This window comes from Biomphalaria glabrata, chromosome 11, assembly GCF_947242115.1.
Source record: "Biomphalaria glabrata chromosome 11, xgBioGlab47.1, whole genome shotgun sequence".
NCBI classification, from domain to species: Eukaryota; Metazoa; Mollusca; class Gastropoda; family Planorbidae; genus Biomphalaria; species Biomphalaria glabrata.
In genome coordinates, this window is record NC_074721.1 from 9107501 (window position 1) to 9131407 (window position 23907).

At 37.4% G+C, this 23907-nt stretch overlaps 1 protein-coding gene across 4 annotated transcripts in view; it reads right to left on the bottom strand.

The window, feature by feature from the left end:
* LOC106053031 (homeobox protein DLX-6-like) overlaps positions 1-23907 on the bottom strand; it is an 82095-nt gene that overhangs the window by 41488 nt on the left and 16700 nt on the right. The window contains exon 1 of one of the 4 annotated variants that reach the window (XM_056004406.1): positions 14256-15598. The exons of 2 other annotated variants lie outside the window; for them this stretch is intronic. The gene's annotated coding sequence lies outside the window, so the exon portion shown is untranslated. Of the gene's footprint in view, positions 1-14255; positions 15599-23907 lie in introns of those variants that run through there. One more of the 4 variants, XM_056004405.1, reaches the window with a different exon arrangement.

Consider the following 23907-nt stretch of genomic DNA (forward strand, 5'->3'; position numbering starts at 1 on the left):
CCAGCTGACTAAATGTTCAGTCGAGCGAGACAACAAAAAATAAACCTAAGTTGCACATAATTAAACTTTATCAGAAACAAGTAATTTATAATGTTGAAGAAATAATATCTACGTAATGGTCAAATAATAATGAAAACGAAGCATTCACATTTTTTTTTTAATTTCGTAAGAAGTATATTGAAATTTAAAATAGAAATCGATTCTTTTCATTGTTTTTTTCTATTTTCCTTTTCATAAGACAAAATAAACTAAAAAAATAAATAAATGGCCACAATGGGGATCCAACCCGTGAAATGTAAAACGATCCTCTAATCAGCTTTCCAAACCGGCCATACGATCAAACTTGTTAGCTAAATCTAGAAATAACTTTGAAATGAATCAAGAAGTCAAATAGTCTCCTTTGTTTTACTTCATTCCACATAACGAAAAAACTATTCCTAATTTTAATTAATTTAATAATTAATGAACTTATCTTTCTGAAATTTTATCAATATATATATATATGGGGAAAAAAATAATACTTTTCTTGTATTTTAGCGTTTATTTATTAGTAGTTAAAAGTTAGGCGATCCATTCCTGAGTACCGGTATATATTTTTTAAATATATATATATATATATATTTATATATATATATATATATATATATATATATATATATTTATATATATATATATATATATATATATATATATATATTAAATACTCAATGTACATGTGTTAACAGACGTTGTATACCAACACAATAGGCTGAAGATCGCACACATTCATAAAAAATATAAAAACAAAAAATAGACTTTTAAAAAAAGGCATAGAAGAATGATTTAAAATCGAAATGCTACATCTATCCATTTCTGGTGTCTTAGACTAGCTACTAGGAGCACTACATACAATAAGAATCATATAACAGACATCTCTGTGGCAATCATTATACTATTTCATGTCCTCCCCCCTCCCCCTCATATTGCTATTGTGGGATCCAAATAATGAGATTTTGTTGTATATTAAATGTAAAGTAAATGCATCAAATACTAAAACTTGGTAGGCAAGGGGTTAAAATAAATAAGTAAAACAACTTCCTAGACAGGAGTTTCAAAACATCCTATCACCCGGTCCCTTTTTGTATAAAGATACTCGGACAGACACATGAGATAGTGAAGACAAGGGGACTGAAGGCAGGGGAGGGTAACTAAGCCAACTGTAGTCAGAATCAAAGCAAGATATATTCTAGTATAATCCACAACAATTGTTTTACTATAATCATATATAATCCTAACAATTGTTCTAGTGACACATTCGTGACAACTCTTTTGAATAATTGTTTTGCTAAATAGATCACCAACTTTTTATTACATCCAAAATTAAATATACAAAATATGGATTTAAAAATTCTAAAACACATTCCTGTAAACTGTGGATCAAGATTTTTTTTTTTTTTTTTTTTTTTTTGTTGCCTTTTAGATTGCTCTGCACCCCAATAACTTTAAGTCCCTCGTGCATCCGCTGAAACTACTAGTTTTATTGGGAGGAAGTATTCATAATATGAACTGTCAGAACTGTATATATGTCTTAAGTGGATTCGAAACTTACATACATTCTAAAGACTAAAACAAAAACATTGTTCTATGTTACTCCAAGGTTGAAGAAATGAGCTTTATCTATTTTTTTTTTAAATACAATTTCAGATCTTCCCTGAGAATTGAAACCTCCAGCAAGACGGCAAGGGATGGCGGAGGGCAGAGTTCGATTCCAGTACCATCGCGACCAGAGTTCAGATCGCACACGACATGATCAGACAGCCATCAGGGAGTATTTTTTTTTAATCTACGAATACCCTTCAAAGGCGTCCCATTCATACAATCCCATGGAGGCAAACGTGAGACCATGCTCCTACCATCCTTTAAAAATAAAATTGCAGTTAGGAAGACGACCCTGGCTTTAGTATGTCAATCATAATACAAATGTCACTTAAGAGAGTGTCCATCCTGAGGCCTGCAGATGTCTAGAAGAATTGTGTCCGGGAAATCACAAATCAGTGTCAGTTGTGGTTTTTGTTTTAAGATGATTTGCAAGTCTGAAAATATTGACCAAACTGACCAGACACTTGAAGTTAGCTGGGACTAGGGTGGCCAGGACGCTGTTAAGGACTAAAACTTTTGTTGGTGCAAAGATGGGAGTCTTTGTCACTGCCCTCCTCGGTTCAACAATCTATTGATACCACAGCAACAACAATTAACAGACATAGACTTTTATTTTCGTATTGTTATGTCCATTGTCAGTGATGATATACTGGCGTCTGGCATACGGCTGCGTTGAATGTACGATCGGCGCGATCAGCCAGTTGTTTGTGCTGGACATTGTCCGGCGTGCTCATCGCTGGAATGACACCCGTGTGAAACCTCGTTACGTTCACACGCCCCCATGTACCTACACACCTAGCTGAACGCCCCATTCAGGGCGCTGTCTGTTCTTTATTTCAGGACCGTCCACTGTTGGTCTGACATGTCGGAATGATGTTTAGAGTGTCAGTCAGGTTTATGACTTCTCATTTTCGATACAAAAATAAAATGTTCAGTTAGTTGAATACATTGTTTTGTCTCCAACGTCTTCATTGAACTGTCTGGAAGAATACGTCTTTTTGGTGTATGTGGATGGCGGGGGAGGGGAGGAGATGTAGTTACATGAAGACAGTACGGGGATAGCATTGGAAAAGGAGGGGGGGATACGTCTTTTCTGGATATAAAAAAAACTGTATCTGTGACACAAGGTGATCCCTCTAAGCCACAATGTCTATGGTCATAAAAGAAAGATAGATGGAAAGCTAGATGGAGACTTTCCTTTTTCGGTTCCTATTTTAGCAAAACTTAGCTTTCCCCCCCCCCCCCAAGCTACCCGTAATAGAAATGAAAAGAAAAAAAAATGAAGACAAAGAAGAGGTCACGATGTCAAGAGAAGATCTAGCGCTTTGGAGTTTCTAAAACTAATATTTCGCTTTCTTTCTAGTTTTATACTCACTGTATGCTGTAAGCTATATACGTACTTGCATAGAGTTGGTCATAGACATATTGATGTATTGATATTGCTGTACGCCGTATGCTGTTATTTTGTTAAGTTGGATATTCCTACTTTATTTTTTGTCTTCATAGTTCTGGTGAAATTATACACCAGGTCAATATGTCCATGTTTAATTATATGTAAGTAGGGAAAAAAACAGAACAAAAAAACTGATGATTTAATAAGTAAAGAAAATTTACATATTAGGAGAACAAAAAATTGTATCTTAATGTTTTAAATACCAAGTGCAATGACCTTGATTGAGATGTATTAACATGTTCAGTTTATTGCATGCCACAAATCACATAATTATCGAGGTATTTGAATCATTAAGGACTAACGTTCATCCCGATAATCTGTTCTTTTTGTAATCTGTTCTTCTGATAATCTGTTCTTCGGTAATCTGTTCTTCCGGTAATCTGTTCTTCTGGTAATCTGTTCTTCTTGTAATCTGTTCTTCTTGTAATCTGTTCTTCTGGTAATCTGTTCTTCTGGTAATCTGTTCTTTTTTGTAATCTGTTCTTCTGGTAATCTGTTCTTCGTTTACTTGATTTTCAAAAAGATTCGGTCTACATTCTTTCTAGCAACGAAATTCAGTAACAGAAAAAGAAGAGAGAAAGCGGTGTGGAAAAATATGGCGGCGATATAATTGGACCGAGAGCAAAACGTTAATAAATAAAAAGCAGAAGATTGGCAGAGATTTAAACATGAAGAGGTCAAATAAACAATGTCAAGGATGTTCAACTGAAAGGTCACTGTTGCCAACTAAATGTCTCAAGAGAAGCAGTCGATCCTCGTATCTATTCAGCCTTATTAGTTCTAATGAGTTGTCCGTTTGTATTTAAATACGCCACTGTCCACTGTCAGAGCACAACTTCTACCACTTTGCCCGCATTGATAGTAATTTTGCTAAAAAATTTGAAATGTATTCTGCAGTGATAAAATGTTCACAAAAATTGATCCTTGACCTCTTAAAATTCATTGCGTATCAATTGTCTCAAACTTCCTCTATTCTCTACACCAGAAACACCAACAAAAAAGCTAGTTACTTATAATGACTTACAGTTATCTGTCATATGCGGAAATCTGCAATAGAGACAATGCCAAGTGCTTGGAATCCAAGATCTATGTAACGAAATGCAGACATTCTAAGATCTACAGACTCAGATTTAACAGAGATTGCACGAACTTGTTGATTTTAAATATTTCTATTTATTGTCGGCACAATGTTTTCTTCGAATCAGAACCGGAGACAAAAAGCCTTTCATACAACTTATATGGGTTAGTCTAACAAACGGAGATGTCAAAGCATTGGAAGAAACATTTTGTTTCATCTTATTAAAAGTAAAGTAAAGTTCCTCTTTAAAGACCTTGAGGTCTATAGGGCAGATGTAAAGGTCATCTGTTTCTGTGGCCCACGGTTAACGAGGGTGCCAGCACAACAACCGACCGCCTTTAATTTTCCCCAACTAACGTCAGGTACCCATAAGAGCTGGGTGAACTCAGAGGCGTCCAAAGATTCCGAAATTAAAAATCCCAGTCTTCACCGAGATTCGAACCTTAGACTTTAGTCAAGCACTTTACCGTTCAGCTACAAAGAGACTTTGTGGTATTGTCAGTGAGACAGTATTGTAAGGTGATTTTAAGAATAAATCACAATTACGATTATTTTATTGCCACAAGGGTGATATATCCATCAAGACGTGACAGATTATCATAAATATTGCGCTAATACAATATTTATATTGACATATTATAGAATAATTTTACATACACACAGAATTTCCCATTGTACATTTATTTTGTCTTGTATCTCTTTAGTTGTTGTGATCCTTTCAGATGTATATGATAAGATAAGACATCAAGAAATAATAAACTGTTACATTTATGATATAGATATACAGATGTCTATTTTATTTAAACACAAGCTTTATCCCTTATTATACACAAATTAATTAATTTTTAGTAAGAACTAATTTAGCAGCGTTTTTTTTTTAAATTTAAAGCTATGTTTTTTTATTGAAAGCTATTTTTTTAAATTTAAAGCTATGTTTTTTTATTGAAAGCTATTTTTTTAAATTTAAAGCTAAGGTTTTTATTATTACATATCTCTAATTCAATAACTAACTGAAAATATGTTGAGACGGATTTCTTCATTCCTCGCTGTTGCAATTTTTATCCAGAGTTGTATCCAGGGTTTCTCTATGGTAAAATTAGAGTTTCTCAAACCGTCACCAAAGTTTAATAAAAATGTCGCTGATCATAAAAACCCATCTTGGGAAAACAAAAATAACACAAATAATCAGGTTTTACAAACATGAAAATTTTCGAAAGTCTAATTACAAGCAGAACACACTTGATTTTAAACTTAGACCAATGCCAGATTTCCATTTTCTGCTTTAGTTTTTGTTAAGGCTCTGTTTTGGATCTATCATTCTGACAAAGCATCTAGAGTCGTCTGATTTATCATAAGTGAATCTTTACAATTACCAGAAGTCAGTTAAAATTATCAAACTGGAAAGTAGCTATATAACAGTAAATACTCAACTATAACTTAAGAATACCTTAATACCTGTAATAAACCACTTAGAAAGACATAGCGCTGAACCCAAACCCTCCCAGAAACAAGTAGCTACATCTTCACACACACACCCTTACCAACTCCAATAAGTTGGCGTTGAAACTTTTAAATATTTTCAATGAACATAACATCGCTTCGTATTAGCTTTAGACAGCGCCTAGCAAACAAACAAAAAAGTGTTTTTGACTTTCAACACACATGACATCTGCACATGACATCTGCACATCTCTGCAAGCAGATGACACTCGCGTGTCATTCAGTCTCGGTCTAGACAGATCGTTTGCCGCTTGACTAGGCCATTAAGACTCTCTGTCACTTCCCACGGTAGAGTTAGGCAGAGGCACCTCCCGTCAGTCATAGAGAGCACATCATCGGCACCCCCCCCCCTCCCCCTTCACCTCCCAGTCCTAATATCGATAGATATATAGAAGCTAAGAAGTCCCCACGGTTAAGGCAAACTAAAAATCGTATCCATATTAAAGATTATTCCTCCGCCCAGGTGCAGATTGAGATAGACACATGGAAAGGTAGGTGTGACCTGGAACTCGATGCAGACATGATTAAGTCAAGTAAGTCATTGAGCAGTGGCTGACCTTTTTTCTTTTTTTTTTTGTGTTGGGGGTCATATAAATCTCCAACACAGTTGTAAAGTGCAGCGACATAGTAAAAAACAATGACATGTCCAACGGAACGGATTTCCTGCAGCTTTTTTTATGCCTTGTGACTGAGAAAATTTAGGGGCCGTAGAGTTCCGGATATGGTCCGCGGTCCGTAGACACATAGAGCGAACCTCATTCTAAAATCACCAAAAAAAAAAACACATGAATTGGGGCTCGGGCATTTCCCCTTGTTTATGGCACATCCAATGGACAGTTTGAAAATCCCCTCCATTGCTAGACCCCTTCTACACCGCTGCAATCGAAAGGAACTTCTCTTAAGACTGAGAGCATCCGTGTATAACGTAAACAATGAAAACCTTGCATTAAGTCACTTTTGGTCTTTTGCTGACCGAATTCTCACAGACCTAACCCATACAGTACATGTTTAAACTTTTTTTAATTTTTAAAAATGTAATTTCAAACTAGCTGTTTTCTAATAAATTGAAACATTTGGTTGATACTTCTATTAACAAAAAAAAATTAAATGTATAGATTTCTTAACCCGATAAGATATGAGAAAGTAATTGTCGGTGCGTAGGCTATGATGTCGGTGCGTAGGCTATGGATGTCGGTGCGTAGGCTATGGATGTCGGTGCGTAGGCTATGGATGTCGGTGCGTAGGCTATGGATGTCGGTGCGTAGGCTATGGATGTCGGTGCGTAGGCTATGGATGTCGGTGCGTAGGCTATGGATGTCGGTGCGTAGGCTATGGATGTCGGTGCGTAGGCTATGGATGTCGGTGCGTAGGCTATGGATGTCGGTGCGTAGGCTATGGATGTCGGTGCGTAGGCAATGGTATTCTAGCTCCAATGTTTATTAGGTGCACAATTTTTGAACGCACTTTCTTTGTTGCCTTGTTTGTAAGTTTATGGAAGTTTTCTTTTGTTGTTAGGCTAGTGTAGTGTTCCTTTCGTCTGTGTTACCCTGTTTAGGGCGAGTTAGTTATGGGATTATCAGGTCTACACCAGAGACTAGAGTCGGCAGTGGGCCAGTGTTAGGCGTACTAAGGTGTTGCGTTGTGAGATAGCAAGGTGCAGAATGATTGTTTAATTAATATATCCACAATATTATATTGTTTTAAACTCAATGATATTACTTCATCAGCTGCCATTATAACTTACATTCATATCATTAAACTATTACATTGTTAACAGCGAGTCAATTATTTATTGTAAGCACGAAAGAGCCTGTTGAAAGTCAGGGGCCCGGGCAAACGAGATAAGGCCTTCACCCTAACCCTAACAGAAATTAGTGACATTATATCAATTATATATATGTGTATGTGTGTGTGTATTATGTATGTATAATTATATATATACATCCAGTGCTTTTTTTTTTGTAAAGAAATACATGCTGGTACTCAGTGATGGATTGCCTAGCTTTTAACTACTAATAAATACAAAATTAATTTTTAAAAAAGTTTTAAAATACAAGAACTACAAACTAGATCTAGTTACTACAAACAACTCTAAAACAACGAAGCGTCATGACAAAAATTATCACCACACTATCTCCTTTACCCATTTCTTCCCCTTTATTTAAAGACTTTTGGGATAACACATACAGAGAATCTATGCATTGAGGATGTTCACACTAAAAGTTAATCAGAGTTATTTGTTCATTGTTTTACACTTTGAGTTTAAAGATCTAGTAGACTTATTTTAAGCAATACTATTAAGTAAGAAAAAAAGAAGAGAACGCGATATGAAGAAATATGGTGGCGATACAAGGGAGCCTATAGAAAAATCCAAGAAATTGAGTTGCATTATATAAAAAAATATTATGGACGCTATATTGAACGTTTACTTTGCCAACGTAATAAAATATTTCTTTATTTCACAAACTAAAGAACTTAAAAATTTGACTCGAGGACATTAGAGGATGCTACCATGGCCATCAAATAGGCATTTTTCTGCTTCAACGAGACATTAGTTTCCGAATATTCCTATACGGACAGCTGCCTGAACTGGAAACCACTGCTTAGTTCATCTTATATATTGGTCTAGTCATCTGAACGCCCCAACAGTTCATCTTAGATATAGGTCTAGTCATCTGAAAGCTCCAACAGTTCATCTTAGATATTGGTCTAGTCATCTGAACGCCCCAACAGTTCATCTTAGATATTGTTCTAGTCATCTGAACGCCCCAACAGTTCATCTTAGATATAGGTCTAGTCATCTGAAAGCTCCAACAGTTCATCTTAGATATAGGTCTAGTCATCTGAACGCCCCAACAGTTCATTTTAGATATAGGTCTAGTCATCTGAAAGCCCCAACAGTTCATCTTAGATATTGGTCTAGTCATCTGAACGCCCCAACATTTCATTTTAGATATTGGTCTAGTCATCTGAACGCCCCAACAGTTCATTTTAGATATAGGTCTAGTCATCTGAACGCCCCAAGAGTTCATTTTAGATATTGGTCTAGTCATCTGAACGCCCCAACAGTTCATTTTAGATATAGGTCTAGTCATCTGAACGCCCCAACAGTTCATCTTAGATATTGGTCTAGTCATCTGAACGCCCCAACATTTCATTTTAGATATTGGTCTAGTCATCTGAACGCCCCAACAGTTCATTTTAGATATAGGTCTAGTCATCTGAACGCCCCAAGAGTTCATTTTAGATATAGGTCTAGTCATCTGAACGCCCCAACAGTTCATTTTAGATATAGGTCTAGTCATCTGAACGCCCCAACAGTTCATCTCAAATATTGGTCTAGCAATCTGAACGCCCCAACAGTTCATCTTAGATATTGGTCTAGTCATCTGAACGCTAGAACATAATAATGAAAACGGGAAAGAAGAATTCCTATCTTATCTTACATAATGCAGATGTTTCTTGTCGATCTATAGGCCTATCATTCATTACAATCATCAATGTTTGTGTATTCTGTATATCGGATACACCAAATAGTTTGCTATTTATGGACTCGCCTACATAAATGAACATTTCCTATAATGTATAAAGAATATGTCCACTATTGAACCCTATCCATGAACCAGTCAACACAGGTATTTAATTATTTGAGATAGAATCATAATAAAATGGATATAAAGATTAAACATTTATATTGGAGAGATTTACAAAAGGTTTACAACTTTTTAAATAAGAAATTTAAAAACATATTAGATGTGTTAAATTAATGCGTAAATAAAAGCATAATACCACACAGGTTTAACGCAATCAAAAGTACCCCACATTTTTAACGCGATCGTAATTCCACACAGATACAAAGCAGCCATAATTCCACACAGGCTTAAATCGATCATAATACCAAAGAGGCTTAACGCTATCATAATACCACACAGGTTTAACGCGATCATAATACCACACGGGTTTAACGCTATCATAATACATTACAGGTTTAAAGCGACCGCAATACCATACATTTGAAGAGAGTATGATATAACTTATTGTAGGTAATGATAAATAGAAGAGTCTAAGTTAAAAATGGAGAAAGCCAGGAAAGAAGCAGGCCGTAGAGAGATTCAGGAACAGGTTGATCGGTTTGACCTAATGACAACCAGATTACAGACTTGGATTACTTCATATACAATACTGTATTGCTGACATGTAGTCCACACATTTAAAAGAAACGGATCAAGATAATGATATGCTTAACCAAACTGGATGAAGAATTCCAACTAGGTTTATTTACAATGGGGATTAGTGTCTTTGTCTTTAAAGACGCTCTTCACTACTTTAAGAGGCGCGGTGGCTGAGTGGTAAAGCGCTCGGCTTCCGAACCAAAGTCCGAATCCTGGCTTTTTTTTTTAATCGGCATTTTAAGGACGCCTTTGAGTTTATCCAGCTCTAATGGGTACCCACACACAGCTCTAATGAGTTCCCGATAATAGTTGTGGAAAATGAAAAGGCAGTTGGTCGTTGTGCTGGTCATATGACATCCTCGTTAACTGCAGCCAAAATGGAACAGGTGACATATAGATCACAAGGTCTGAGAGGCGAGAAATGCAGTACATAAGCAGTCAGTGTCCGATGTTTCTAGCTCAAAGCACAAAGACCTAGTGTTTGTTTGTTTGTTTGTTTGTTTGTTGTTGCCAGTGGAGCAGTGTGGTACATTTTTTTTTGTTTCATGACATCAATAAATGACAGTAAGGATCTATCTCTAGGAAGATGTCTTATAACTTTGCATGTCTATAGTTGGTACGCTGTTATAAAAGTGTTCAGTAGGTCTATTGATATTGTCAAAGTATTTAGTAGGTCTGATGCTGCTGTGAAAACATTCATAAGGACTATTGCTTTTATCACACTGTTCAGTAGGTCTCTAGCTATTGTCAAAGTGTTTAGTAGGTCTATTGATATTTCCAATGTATTTAGTAGGTCAGTTGCAATTATTAAAGTGTTCAGTAGGTCTATGTCTATTATCGTGTTCTTCAGCTACATTGCAACCCAATCAGAAGCGATACACCATTATAGTGGACCTTGAATGTCACATATTGACTATTTTCTCATGGATTACACCAAGATCGGCTAGGGCTAGCACTATCAATACTATTCGACTACTACTTCCTAAATAATTCATTCTAACTAGAATGATACAAAATGAAAGAAAACAAAAAAAAAATTAAGTTGAGTTTCAAACTCGAGGACGCCCACTGCGGGCCAGTTGTACTCACATGTAATGTTTGGATACGGATTTTGACGAACTTTTACCCTGTGTAGTTCAATAATTAGATTAACATTTCTGTGCTTAGACCAAGTATACTTTGTTTGGAAAGATGCAGGCAAGGAATCAACAGGTCTTCACACTATTGAACACAGTTTTATTGTTTGTTTATCCGAAAGTCCTAAGTCGTCCTGTCTGTTTCACACGGTCATCAGTATTCATTTTTACTTCTATTACAAAATTATAAAAAAATGTTACACCTAAGAACTAAGTAAATATTTTAAAATAAGGACTTCTCGAGATTAATCATTTAATCACATTCTAGATAAGAGTATAAGGATATTTATTTATTTATGTTAAAGCCTTTGGAGGTCAAGGAGGCCTTATCTTGTTTAGCTTTAAGATGAGCATATTTTTTTTTACCAACAACACATAAGACAAAAACGTTAGTTCCCTGTTTACACAACATTTAAGGTTAATATTGTTCAGAAACTGTCCAACTTGACGGTCGCCTGGTTGTCCATTGTCGTCTGTTGGAGACACACGAAGTCGTTGATATTGGGATTCTTTCGGAAGGGTCTGTCCTCATTTCCTATAGAAGCCCAAAGGTTCCATGAAATATAAATGTTTTTGTTGGTGCGTTTACCTACAAGCTTCAATTCCTATTGTAGCTGTTTTTATGTACCATAAATTGGGCTAATCAACGCAAAAAAAATGGTTCTGTACATCACTCTGTCATTAAGTCCACCCCATTATATAGGCAAAGGTCCGAAGGAACATTATTACTATGACCGCTTTTCCCAAATCACTAGTAGAGAAACCTCCATAAATTGACAGACCGGTACCGGCATTGCAGTGATATCATGAGGAATTTGGAGAACTAGATAAATTTTAAGATTAATTATGCTTTTAATCGTAAGTCTGGTCTGGTGATAATTTACACCAATTTGCTAAAGAATCAGAATTCATATTGTGTAATTTCATTACAATATAATACGCTTAACCTTGTTATAGAAATGGTTTTAATTCATGTAAATAAAAATTTAGCATAATTATAAAATAACCTTTCCAATACACAAAACATTTCGTCTTTCAAAAAATATACACAACAGACAAGTGGATAGAAAGGGATGTTTTCCATACTTGGGCCGCTACGATAAAACTTGACAAGTTATTTCCTATTTAGTCTTTTTTTAGAAGAAAACAAAAAGTGGTAAACTTTGGAGTAATCTGTGATTTTGATTATAGTAACGACAAACTAAGACTAAGTGTTATAGGGTTATTTTTCTTCAGGAAGTTTTAGTTTTATTTAAGATTACCCCAGAAAGCCCTAGTCTTGTTTTAAAAATAAATATCCCAGCAAGCCCTAGTCTTGTTTTAAAAATAAATATCCCAGCAAGCCTTAGTCTTGTTTTAAGAATAAATATCCCAGCAAGCCTTAGTCTTGTTTTAAGAATAAATATCCCAGCAAGCCTTAGTCTTGTTTTAAGAATAAATATCCCAGCAAGCCTTAGTCTTGTTTTAAAAATAAATATCCCAGCAAGCCTTAGTCTTGTTTTAAAAATAAATATCCAGCAAGCCTTAGTCTTGTTTTAAGAATAAATATCCCAGCAAGCCTTAGTCTTGTTTTAAAAATAAATATCCCAGCAAGCCTTAGTCTTGTTTTAAGAATAAATATCCCAGCAAGCCTTAGTCTTGTTTTAAGAATAAATATCCCAGCAAGCCTTAGCCTTGTTTTAAAAATAAATATCCCAGCAAGCCTTAGTCTTGTTTTAAGAAAAAATATCCCAGCAAGCCTTTGACTTGTTTTAAGAATAAATATCCCAACAAGCCTTAGTCTTGTTTTAATATTACCCCAGCAAGTTTACATTTACTCTAGGGCAGTATTTCCCAAACTGTGTTCCTCGGAACCCTAGTGTTCCGAGAACTGCTGAAATAATTAACTAGTAGATCACCACGTGATCTAAAAAATAAGCAAACGTAAATACTCAAAATGTGCGAAGTGTTCCGTTAAGGAAAACGTTTGAGAAACACTGGACTAGGGAGTTCGTGTACACTACTGAGAGACCACCCAAGCAAGAGTAGGACACAAAGTGTACTTAAGTTACACCGGAAGTACTTGTACAACTGAATTATGTTTGGCAACGAGAATACGGGAAATCAATGTACATCGGAAAAAAATAGTGTATAAAGGCTAAAGGCTAATCAATAAACAACAGGAAATCAATTTTCTACGGGAAACCAGAGTAGAATAAAGTATAAGGTGTCAGAATTCATAGAAATAGGTTTCTAAGTTGATCCCTTTAAATCAGTGTTTCCCAAAACGTTTTCCTTGAATGAACGATTCGCACATTCTGAGTAATTAATGGAAACACTTTGCTTGTTGTTTTTTTTTTAAAAGAGATATTAATTAATTCACGCGATGGCCTGTCTAGTTACTATACCAATAGTTCGTGGAACACCTATTAAGGCCTCGAGGAACACTAGGGTTCCACGTATCACAGTTTGGGAAACTCTGCTTTCATTATTTTGTTATCCCTGTACGTTGTACACCGTGAAACCACCGAGAATTACGATAAGTGTTTGTATTAGGTAATAGACGAGAAAATAGGTAAATACACAGAGAATTAGTAATACAGTTTTGGTAGATAGCACCACGCTTATATTTAAAATAAAAGAGGAACATGCAGACACACTAACACACACAAAGGAACTGAGTTGCAATTTTTACGGAAGTTCCTTCCAACAGGAAGATTATCAATTACTAATCCATACCATCGGCAGGACGGTGGGGGCAGGCATTGAAACCGGGACCACCGAGACCAGAGCAGACCACAAGCCCACCAAACAGTCTGCTTACGTTTCTTTGTGTATGTAAGTACCGGGAAAGTGTCTGCCTCAAGTACAAGTCTCCTTCTAAATTCTGTGTACTTCACAAACCAAGAGATAAGAGACACGGTTACTGCAGCGATTGGACCTCACGATGACCTGCTAACTATCGTAAAAAAAAACGCAAGCTTAAAATTTATGGCCATATTACAAGATCTTCGGGGCTCGCAAAGACCTTCCTTCAGGGAACAGTACCAGGAAAATAAGAAGAGGCAGACAGAGAAAGCGATGGGAAGACAACATAAAGGAATGGACGAGTCTGCCATTGAAAGAGGTTTTATCTAAGGCAAAATACAAAGAGGAATGGAGAAAGACGGTCGACATGGTGCCCCAACGGTTCAACAGACTAAGGGATCGGTAAAGATAAAAGTACTTCAACTTAAAGAGTTTCGACATTCCCGCTACGAGAAATGCCTCATAAAGATCATTAGATAATGAGAACTTACCCGGAATGGAAGTAAGAGTTCCCGCACGAGACGAACGGCGGGTCCACCAGGTATTTCTGATCCTCAATTTTTTCCTGCAGCTTGACGGCCGTATAATTTTCAAGACCTCTAAACAAGGCCTTGAAACACTAAATAGGTGAAAAAAAGATACCGAAGAACTGGGATGGTCACACAATTTGTCCTGGCGAGCGCTATCCGTAGAGAATCAAACCCGAGCTTTCCAGCTAAACATGTTGAAATCTTTCGGAAAACATTTGGTCATGAGAGAAGAATGTGCACAAAATCCGGCTGTAAGAAAAAGTCTCCTAAAGGTCACATACATGTGTACGTTGAGGCTCGGATATTATATAAACATTGGCCATAATAAACAGAAAAATGTGCATAATTTAATTTGCTTAAATATCTATTCGCTGACATTATATTAAATTTATCTTTTCAAGTTCTGAAACACGGACTTTGACGTCATATTCACTGGGTTTTAATTTATTATTTTTAAGTATTTTAATTTAAAATAATACTTACTATTAAAATTCGTTAGAAGCTTTATAAAAGAAACAAAAAATTAACACACACTTATAGTTAGCTACAATGAAATGAAGAAGTTATCACTTATAATCAATCACTGAAACTTTGAACCGAAGTCGCCGAATAACAAATGGAAATATCCGAAAGTACTTCGATCTAATTAGCTATCACATTAGTAGTCGACTTAACAGCGATTTTGTTGCTGACTTAACACCAACGATTTTGTAGCTGTTTAACACATGCGATTTGTTTTTGTTTTGTTTTTATTTGAGACGTCAAAAATCCTGTAGTTGTTTTTATGAGTTAATTGTCCGGGCCAAGTTAATCCGCATTGAAGTGATTAATCTGTATCTCGATAATCCGAAATTCCAGGTTTTGACAAGTGCGAAGATGATCCCAGCTATTCCGGCAAACATAAATGGCGTAATGATGATGATTTGAGCAATCAAGTCTGGGAGTCCCAGACATACACACGCACCCTCTACGACAGGGCCTGGCTGACCTGTCCCATGCGACAGTTATGATCGCCTATTAAACGCAGTAATCACGGCCAAGTAAAATTTTGGCGTCTTGTTTTCTTCTCTGGTTAGAAGCCGTGGCGATGAAGCGCCACGAAGAACGGAATAGATACGTACTGTCAAACTGGGAGTCGCTCTTGTACACCACTAGTCATTACTGCTAATTTGCCTGTAATGTCTGTCTTCTAGAACGAGAGAGGCTGTTTCTTCTGCCCAAGTTTGTCCTCCAGCCAGAGAGTAGAGAGAGAGAGGGAAAAAAAACTTTGCGGGAAAGGCTATTGGCAGGCCTTGTCCTTTAGATTCGAGGTCTCTTGCGCCAACTTTCAATACCGTTGATGCGACAGCGTAGAAACCTTGCGACCAGAGAGACACAAAACGGGGAGGGACATTTTTTTTCTTCTTTCCTAGCCCCGCCTTCCAAATCAATGTCAACAATTTTACCACGTCTGAATTTGTGGGATTTAGATTAAAGACGCAGGCCGAAATGCTAATCGATAGTGGAGATTTTAGGGACAACGGGGGTGGGGACTATCGAGGTGGGCGTGGCAAACAGAGTTGACAGACGCAGCGAGGTTGTCACAGAGAGAGACCTCGACAAAGGCCGGCCCTCGTCACTAGAGAATGTTGGCTTGTCGCCAGTGTTTGCACAGAAGTCCGCGCGAGACAAAGCGACAGAGAAGAGAGAAAGATACCACAGTGGAAAGAAACGATCCGACTTTTTTTTTAAACATAGTTTGACGAAGACAACTTGGACCTGGGGTTCAATAGACATTGTTTTTAAACAGAAATTAAAGATAACTTTTGATTAATATTCATGCAAGGAGATGGTGTCCCTCTTTCACTGTGGATATTCGTGTCATAGTGGATAAACTGGACTTAACTCATCAATAATCGAAAACAGTAGCAGCGTTAAATCCGTGGATAAAATTGAATTCGAATGCATTAAAAAAAATAAAAGAAATGTGATATCGAGAAGACCTTGAGAACTGACACCATTGGTTATAACATTAGGATAAGAGTTTCTTTTTTTTTTCCATTGGGGCATAATGGCCAAGTGGAAGTGCTTAACTTCGGAACCTTAAGATCGCGAGTTCGAAAATGGAAAAAAAAAACTGGGATTTTGAGCTTTGGGATCCTTAGAAAGTTTGTGAGTCCAGGGAACTCAGTGCTAGTCACACAGCTCCCCCGTTTACCGTTGACCAAAAGAAATAGATTTGTAGCACCTCCACGATGCAAGATCTGATTACAACATTTTTTATTATTTTATGTGTTTCCTTACAGGTCAAAAGCACACTGCTTCAATCGCACCGAACAAGCCTGACATTAGCATCAAGCAAAACGAAACCAATGGGGCAAAGACATGACTTATACTGGGTTACAAGGACTGGTTAGCATACAAGGACTGGTTAGCATATAAGGACTGGTTAGCATACAAGGACTGGTTAGCATACAAAGACTGGTTAGCATACAAGGACTGGTTAGCATACAAAGACTGGTTAGCATACAAGGACTGGTTAGCATACAAGGACTGGTTAGCATACAAAGACTGGTTAGCATACAAGGACTGGTTAGCATACAAGGACTGGTTAGCATACAAGGACTGGTTAGCATACAAGGACTGGTTAATGAAAAAACAAATGGCCTCCGTAAGTCACGAAGCAACTATGGATAATTTCATTAAATTGGGATTATTATTATGAATTATTATTACTATTATTTGTCAAAAGTATGTTTAGTTTTCACTCCACAATGAGATGACATGATGACAGAGGAGCAAGAAGAGAGAGGGCGGCGGAGATGTGCAAAAACAACAACCGGGGGGGGGGGGGCGTTAGCTACTGCTTAGATCTGAGCTTAAACTTGTGGGGGGGGGGGGGTACTAGAATCTGTGTGAGAAAAACTTCCATGAAGTTGTCAAATTAAAATGACTGAACGCGTTCTTTTTATTTGATTTGGCTTTGTATGTATTTGTATAGTTATACAACACGAGAGAGACAGAAAGAGAGAGAGAGAGAGTAAAGGTCTAGTATTAGTGACATGTCATTAGAACAGAAGTAGACTATAGGCCAACGTGTGTTCACTGCTGCTACAGCCTAGGTCGATGACTAGAGACTAGGGAATTTCATATCAGTGGAGGTGACAACAGTTCCTCCTTTTAGACCTTCTGCTCTATAGGACAGATGATGTAAAGGTCATCTGGTTCTGTGGACCGCGGTTAAGGAGGGTTTCATGTGGCCAGCACAACGACCACCCGCCTTTACGTTTCCCCAACAACTGTCCGGTACGGTACCCATTAGAGCTGGATGGGCTCGTCACAACCTGTGGGCAGTGTAGACCAATAGCTCGTTGTCATGTCGTACAAAACTGTGATCCGGAGGGGGGCGGTAGGAGAGATCGCACCCCCACCCCCCTCGGACGAACCCCCCCCCCCCCGAAAGGTGGGGGCGGACGAACTTTAGTAAAGAATCGCACAATTTGTTTACGAATTTATTAGTTATGTTAATATAAAAATTACTAATTATTCAACCTATTTGTAGATGATTTCGCCCCCCCCCCCCTTCCTCTAGTATGTTGGCTGATTTGGTGGGATGGGGAGGTGGCGATCAATCCCGCCCCCCCCCTTCAATAAACTTTAGAGTATGGGGGGGGCGGTCCCATTTATTTGTAGAAATCACAGCTTGTTAACGGAATCAATTAAATATCTATATAATTAAATATATCTTATTGATATTTTAACCGATCTTTACGTTCTGTCATTCCCCTGTGGGGTGGGGGGGGGGGGGCGAAGACATCTACTTCCAACCTAAGCCCTTTGAGTGGGGGTGGGCGGTCCTACTTTTAATTAGAAATCATAGTTTGTGAACAAAATTAGTTGAATTACAATATAATTTTTATATTATGTCGCTACACTTCTGGTATCTTAGCCTATTCGGTGAGGGGGGGGGCGATTGCTTCAGCTGCCCTACCCTCTGTAGCCCTCTGAATGGGGGGGGGGGTCCTATTTTTATGGAGAAATCATAGTTTTTGAACAAAATTAGTTGAATATCTAAATAATATAACCTACATATTGATGTTTTAACCCATTTGTACATTATGTCGCACACACACTCTGGTCTCAAATTTTATCATTAGTAAATATAAAATGAAAAAGGGTTGTACCAGGTGGGAGGGGCGATACATGCGATCGCCTTCCACCCATCGGACAAACCAATACTTTTTTCTTTTTATAATTTAGTTAAGAAATTACAAAATTAAGACAAATTGTCACTTATATAATTTATATATGCTATAAATTATTTTATCGAGTCGCCCCATCCCCTATTCTTTAATGCAAAGTGTAATCATTAGCAGAAATTATAAAAAGGAGCGAGGATTAACGTTTTCACTCTACCGCCCTCTCCCCTTTTCAGATGAAAAGATGACGTCTTAAAACAGAAAAGTCAAATGTGGCGACAGAGTTTATGTCATTTTAATAAAGACTTTGTTTTGGAAAATTTAGAATTCATACGAAATTTTTCATTATAAGAGTAACAATTGAAATGAGTTCTGAACCCAAATATTCTTTTCCCAGTCATCTTGTCCCAACCTTTACTCATACGGATAATTTTCTGTTGCAATAAAAAAATTGGGACAATGACTCACAATTTTCATTTGAATCCTAAAAAATGCAAAAAATTTAGAGTAAAATCTAATTGGTTCACTTAATTTCTCCCCCCCCCCCCCCCACTTCCGAACGGGCCTGTAAAATCTTATTAGACTATTGTTCAAGTAAAACACTATTCAAAAGGTCCTATTTAATTGGATGAATAATGAGCTGTAGATGTCAGGAGAATGCAGTTCTGCAGTAAATAATGAAAAAAAAAACAAAAAAAAAACGCTTTTGGCGTCGGGGCTTCGCACCGGATCCCACTGGGAGAGCCTGCAACGCTCCCTCAGACCCCCTAACTTTCAAGAGAAAGGCCTCAATATAACTTTTTTTTGTGTTTTCTTTTTTTCGCCTAAGGTTGAGAAACACTGATTTTTTTAAACATTCTAATATATACACATATATATATATATTTGCTGTACGCGCGTTTTTGCTTAGGTTTAGGGTTTACTGGGCGATAGGGTTAGGGTTTGGAAATAAATCGCCCCCCCCCCTTCCAAAGTTCTGGATCCGATAGTGTCTGTGACGTGGCATCGAGCTATTGGTCTAAACTGCCCATAGGTTGTGACATAGCAGGATAGTGTTCACGCCTTCCATAACGATTGGCCTCGGTAGTCTGCGCTCTGGACTGTCGTCTCGATGGCACCGAAGTCTGGGGCTAGAACGTAAAACTCTTTGAACATCCGTAACATGTATAAGAAACAAACATAATAAGAAAAAAAAAATCCAATAAAAATCAAAACTTTTTATTCAATTCAAGGCCCTCGTGAGCTATCGAGTGATCGGGTGGGGGGGGGGGGGGGTCAAACACATGTTTAGGACTTCTCAATGACCTACAGCCTGTTTCGTCAAGATTGGTCAGTGGTCTCAATTACTATATTTGACGTACATACATACATACATACAGACATCTTAATATTTGATTTAAGTAAATGGGAGGCGCGGTGGCTGAGCGGTAAAGCGCTTGGCTTTCAAACCGGAGTTCGAATCCTGGTGAAGACTGGTATTTTTAATTTCGGGATCTTCGGGCGCCTCTGAGTCCACCCTGCTCTAATGGGTACATGAAATTAGTGGGGGAAATGTAAAGGCGGTTGGTCGCTGTGCTGGCCACATGACACCCTCGTTAACCGTAGGCCACAGAACCAGATGACCTTTACATCATCTGCCCTATAGACAACAAGGTCTGCAAAGGGGAACTTTACTTTACTTAAATGAAATGTTAGCACGGAGTCCTTATGGTGACGAAATAACTCCGAAACAAACAAAGCATTAGAGTTTATTAAAAGACATTTTTTAATAATGAAACAAGATCATAAAACTAAAACACAACTTAGCTTGACCAATAGTATATGCGTCCTGTGTTTGAGAAGTACACATTTTATTTAAAAGTTACAAAAGATTGAAGAATAAAAAAAAAATACATTGAACGTTCACACTGGATTATAAAATCACAGCACTAGTAAAATCATTAACCTTTAAAGCCAATCACGACAGAAAAATAGAAAGTAAAATAGTAAAAGTAAAGTACCCCTTTCAGACCTTGTGGTCAGATGATGTAAAGGTAATCTGGTTCTGTGGCGTACGGTTAACAAGGGTGTCATGTGGCCAGCACAACTACCAACCGCCTTTACTTTTCCCTAACTAATGTCAGGTACCCATTAGAGCTGGGTGGACTCAGAGGCGGCCGGAGATCCCGAAATTAAAAATCCCAGTCTTCACCAGGATTCGAACCCCGGTCCCCGGTTCGGAAGCCAAGCGCTTTACCGCTCAGCCACCTCGCCTCCAGAAAGTAAAAAAGGCAAGACAGTAAATTTTAACATAAATAGCTTACATAAATCAAATTTAATAAGAGACTCAGAAATTGAGATAGGCACAAAGATAAAGGCACATTTCTTATTCTGTATGCTTGGAAGGACCTGCACTATTCAGAGTATTCTATTTCCTCAGCCGCCTCGCCTCCAGAAAGTAAAAAAGGCAAGACAGTAAATTTTAACATAAATAGCTTACATAAATCAAATTTAATAAGAGACTCAGAAATGGAGATAGGCACAAAGATAAAGGCACATTTCTTATTCTGTATGCTTGGAAGGACCTGCACTATTCAGAGTATTGTATTTCCTCAAAGGTTTGAATCAACCAAGACAACCAATGACTTAGCAAAGTTTAACTTAGCAAAGTATAATTATAAGGCTTGTCTTCGAGTCCAAAAATTTATGAGGAGTGCTGAATTTCACGTGATTACGAAGCCCTAACTGCGACCTACATATTTTGCATCAACCAGCGCAGACATAACCATTGTCCGCCGGTGGCTCATTTATGTGTTTAACATGCATGTCTAGTTTAACACATGAATGCATGTAGGTTCTAATTACACATGCGTAGTATGGAGTATCTGCAAGTTCTAGGTATGCAACATATAATGGATTGCTATCTTTGCAGAGGTGAAATCAACTTCATTTAAAAAAACAAAAACAAGCTCCAGACACAATGTAACTTTGTACATTAAAGACTTGTAAAAAAAATAGTTTCAAAGCTAAATTTAATTAAACAAAAAACAAAAAAAAACCCACTAAACTTTCAACAAACTTAAACAACTGTTACAGTTGCAGTGATTGATGTCATTGCGTGCAATGCTCGTGAGTTGTCTTCTCCTTGCCATTCCTTCCCCTGTCTTCTCTCTCAAAGTGTCCCATAATGTTTTGAAACGAAGCCATACTCGTGTCCAGGAAACTATATGGTCCCCATGTTGACCCACGGAAGAGCGTTGGTTAATGGTCACGTGAGTTTGTTGCCGGAGCACAAGCCTAAACTCAGTGGATGTTTGGTTTTCATTCCGCAGTTAGCAGACACAATCGTAGAGGGAGAGAGAGAGGGAGAGAGAGAGAGAGAGAGGGAGAAGAAAGAGCGAGAAGAGAGAAAGGGCGAGAGATAAAGATGGTGTAGACAAAGAGAGAGAGAAAGAGAGAAAGAGAAGAAGAGAGAAAGAGATAAAGGGGGAGAGAGGGCGAGATAAAGATGGTGTAGAGAAAGAGAGAGAGAAAGAGAGAAAGGGGAGAGAGGGAGAGATAAAGATGGTGTAGAGAAAGAGAGAGAGAAATAGAGAAAGAGAAGAAGAGAGAAAGAGAGAAAGGGCGAGAGAGGGAGAGATAAAGATGGTGTAGAGAAAGAGAGAGAGAACGAGAGAAAGAGAAGAAGAGAGAAAGAGAGAAAGGGGAAGAGAGGGAGAGATAAAGATGGTGTAGAGAAAGAGAGAGAAAAAGAGAGAAAGGGGAGAGAGGGAGAGATAAAGATGGTGTAGAGAAAGCGAGAAAGATGGAAAGAGAGAAAGGGCGAGAGAGGGAGAGATAAAGATGGTGTAGAGAAAGAGAGAGAGAAAGAGAGAAAGAGAAGAAGAGAGAAAGAGATAAAGGGGGAGAGAGGGAGAGATAAAGATGGTGTAGAGAAAGAGAGAGAGAAAGCGAGAAAGAAAAAAAGAGAGAAAGGAGGAGAAAGGGAGAGATAAAGATGGTGTAGAGAAAGAGAGGAAGCGATAAAGAGAGAGAGTGAAATAGAGAAAGAGAGAAAGAGTAGAAAGAGAGGGATACAAAACAAAGCTCTCAGACCCCAAGTTGACAAGAATGGTCATTATCGTATCAATATGAACTTACTATATATGTTTTTGCCTGAACTACGAACCGGCCAAGGCGTGTGGATAATATCCGATGTATTAACAGTCTTGCATCAGCAAGGTATTTCCAGATATTTCGTGAAATGACAGACCAATTCGCGTTTTGGCCGATTGGGGGCTTTGGAAAGGTTGAGGAAATAGAAAGAAAAGAATAAGTTCAAACACGATGCGCGATTGCAGTGCGATATCAGCAGGGCTCAAACTCATAACAAACGCGACGAGGATTCCAAACAACCAGGCCAGGCTACTTTAAGTTTAAGCACCACAACCAAATCCCAGAACACAGCAACCAGTGATTTATCAATTATCTGTTATCTTTAAACCCGAAGACCTCTTGACCATTTAGGAAAAATTAAAAATATGTCATGTTAAATAATTTGGAAAAAATTAAATTATATTCAAACATTTACATTGAAATTAAATTTGATACCGTTTTTAGAATTAAATATGTTTTATAATACGTTTCTTTTTATGCAAATAAAGAGAAGTTGTAATATTACATATTTCTAAGGGAGACGATTGACGAAATAATGTTTAGTAATCTTTCACAGTGCAATCGAAAACAAAACATATATTTTAAATGTCGGCAATCGTATTATTTACGTGCCAGTACCACAGATTTTAAAGTTAGTACTAAAGCAAACTTATGTATTAAATAATAAGATCATACAATATAAAGCATACTTATTGCAAAACGCAGCGTGAAGGGACACATTTGCGTATAGAGTCAGTCAATACATTGTAACATACAAAAAATAAATAGATTAAATAAATAAGTTTTATTTATGTATTAGTTCGCATTAATTGAGTATGTCCATCTGTCTGTTTGACTTTTACACTTGTTTCGTCCCACTTCCCATTCTCGGATCAAGTTAAGATTTTATACGTAAATCTATTGTCGACGACAACACTTGAATCGATCAAAATATTAGCAAATTACTTAATCAATGTGTGGCTTATTATTTCGCTCTATATAGAAAAAATGGGAGATATAACTTAGAAATATTGAGAGGAACAGTAAGAATGGTAGTCTTCTTTCATTCAATATAAGCTTTCTTTTTTTTTTTTTCAAATATTTTTTATAGACCCTCGGTTCGCAAACGCTTTACCTCGACCACCACGGCCCCCATCGTACTGTACTGCCTCTTTAAATAAATTAAAAAGGAATTCTTTAGACAGAGAAAAAAAAAACTCCTTGCGTTGTGTAAAAGTAGTAAAGTTCCCCTTTCAGACCTTGAGGTCTATAGGGCAGATGATGTAAAGGTCATCTGTTTATGCGGCCTACGATTAACGAGG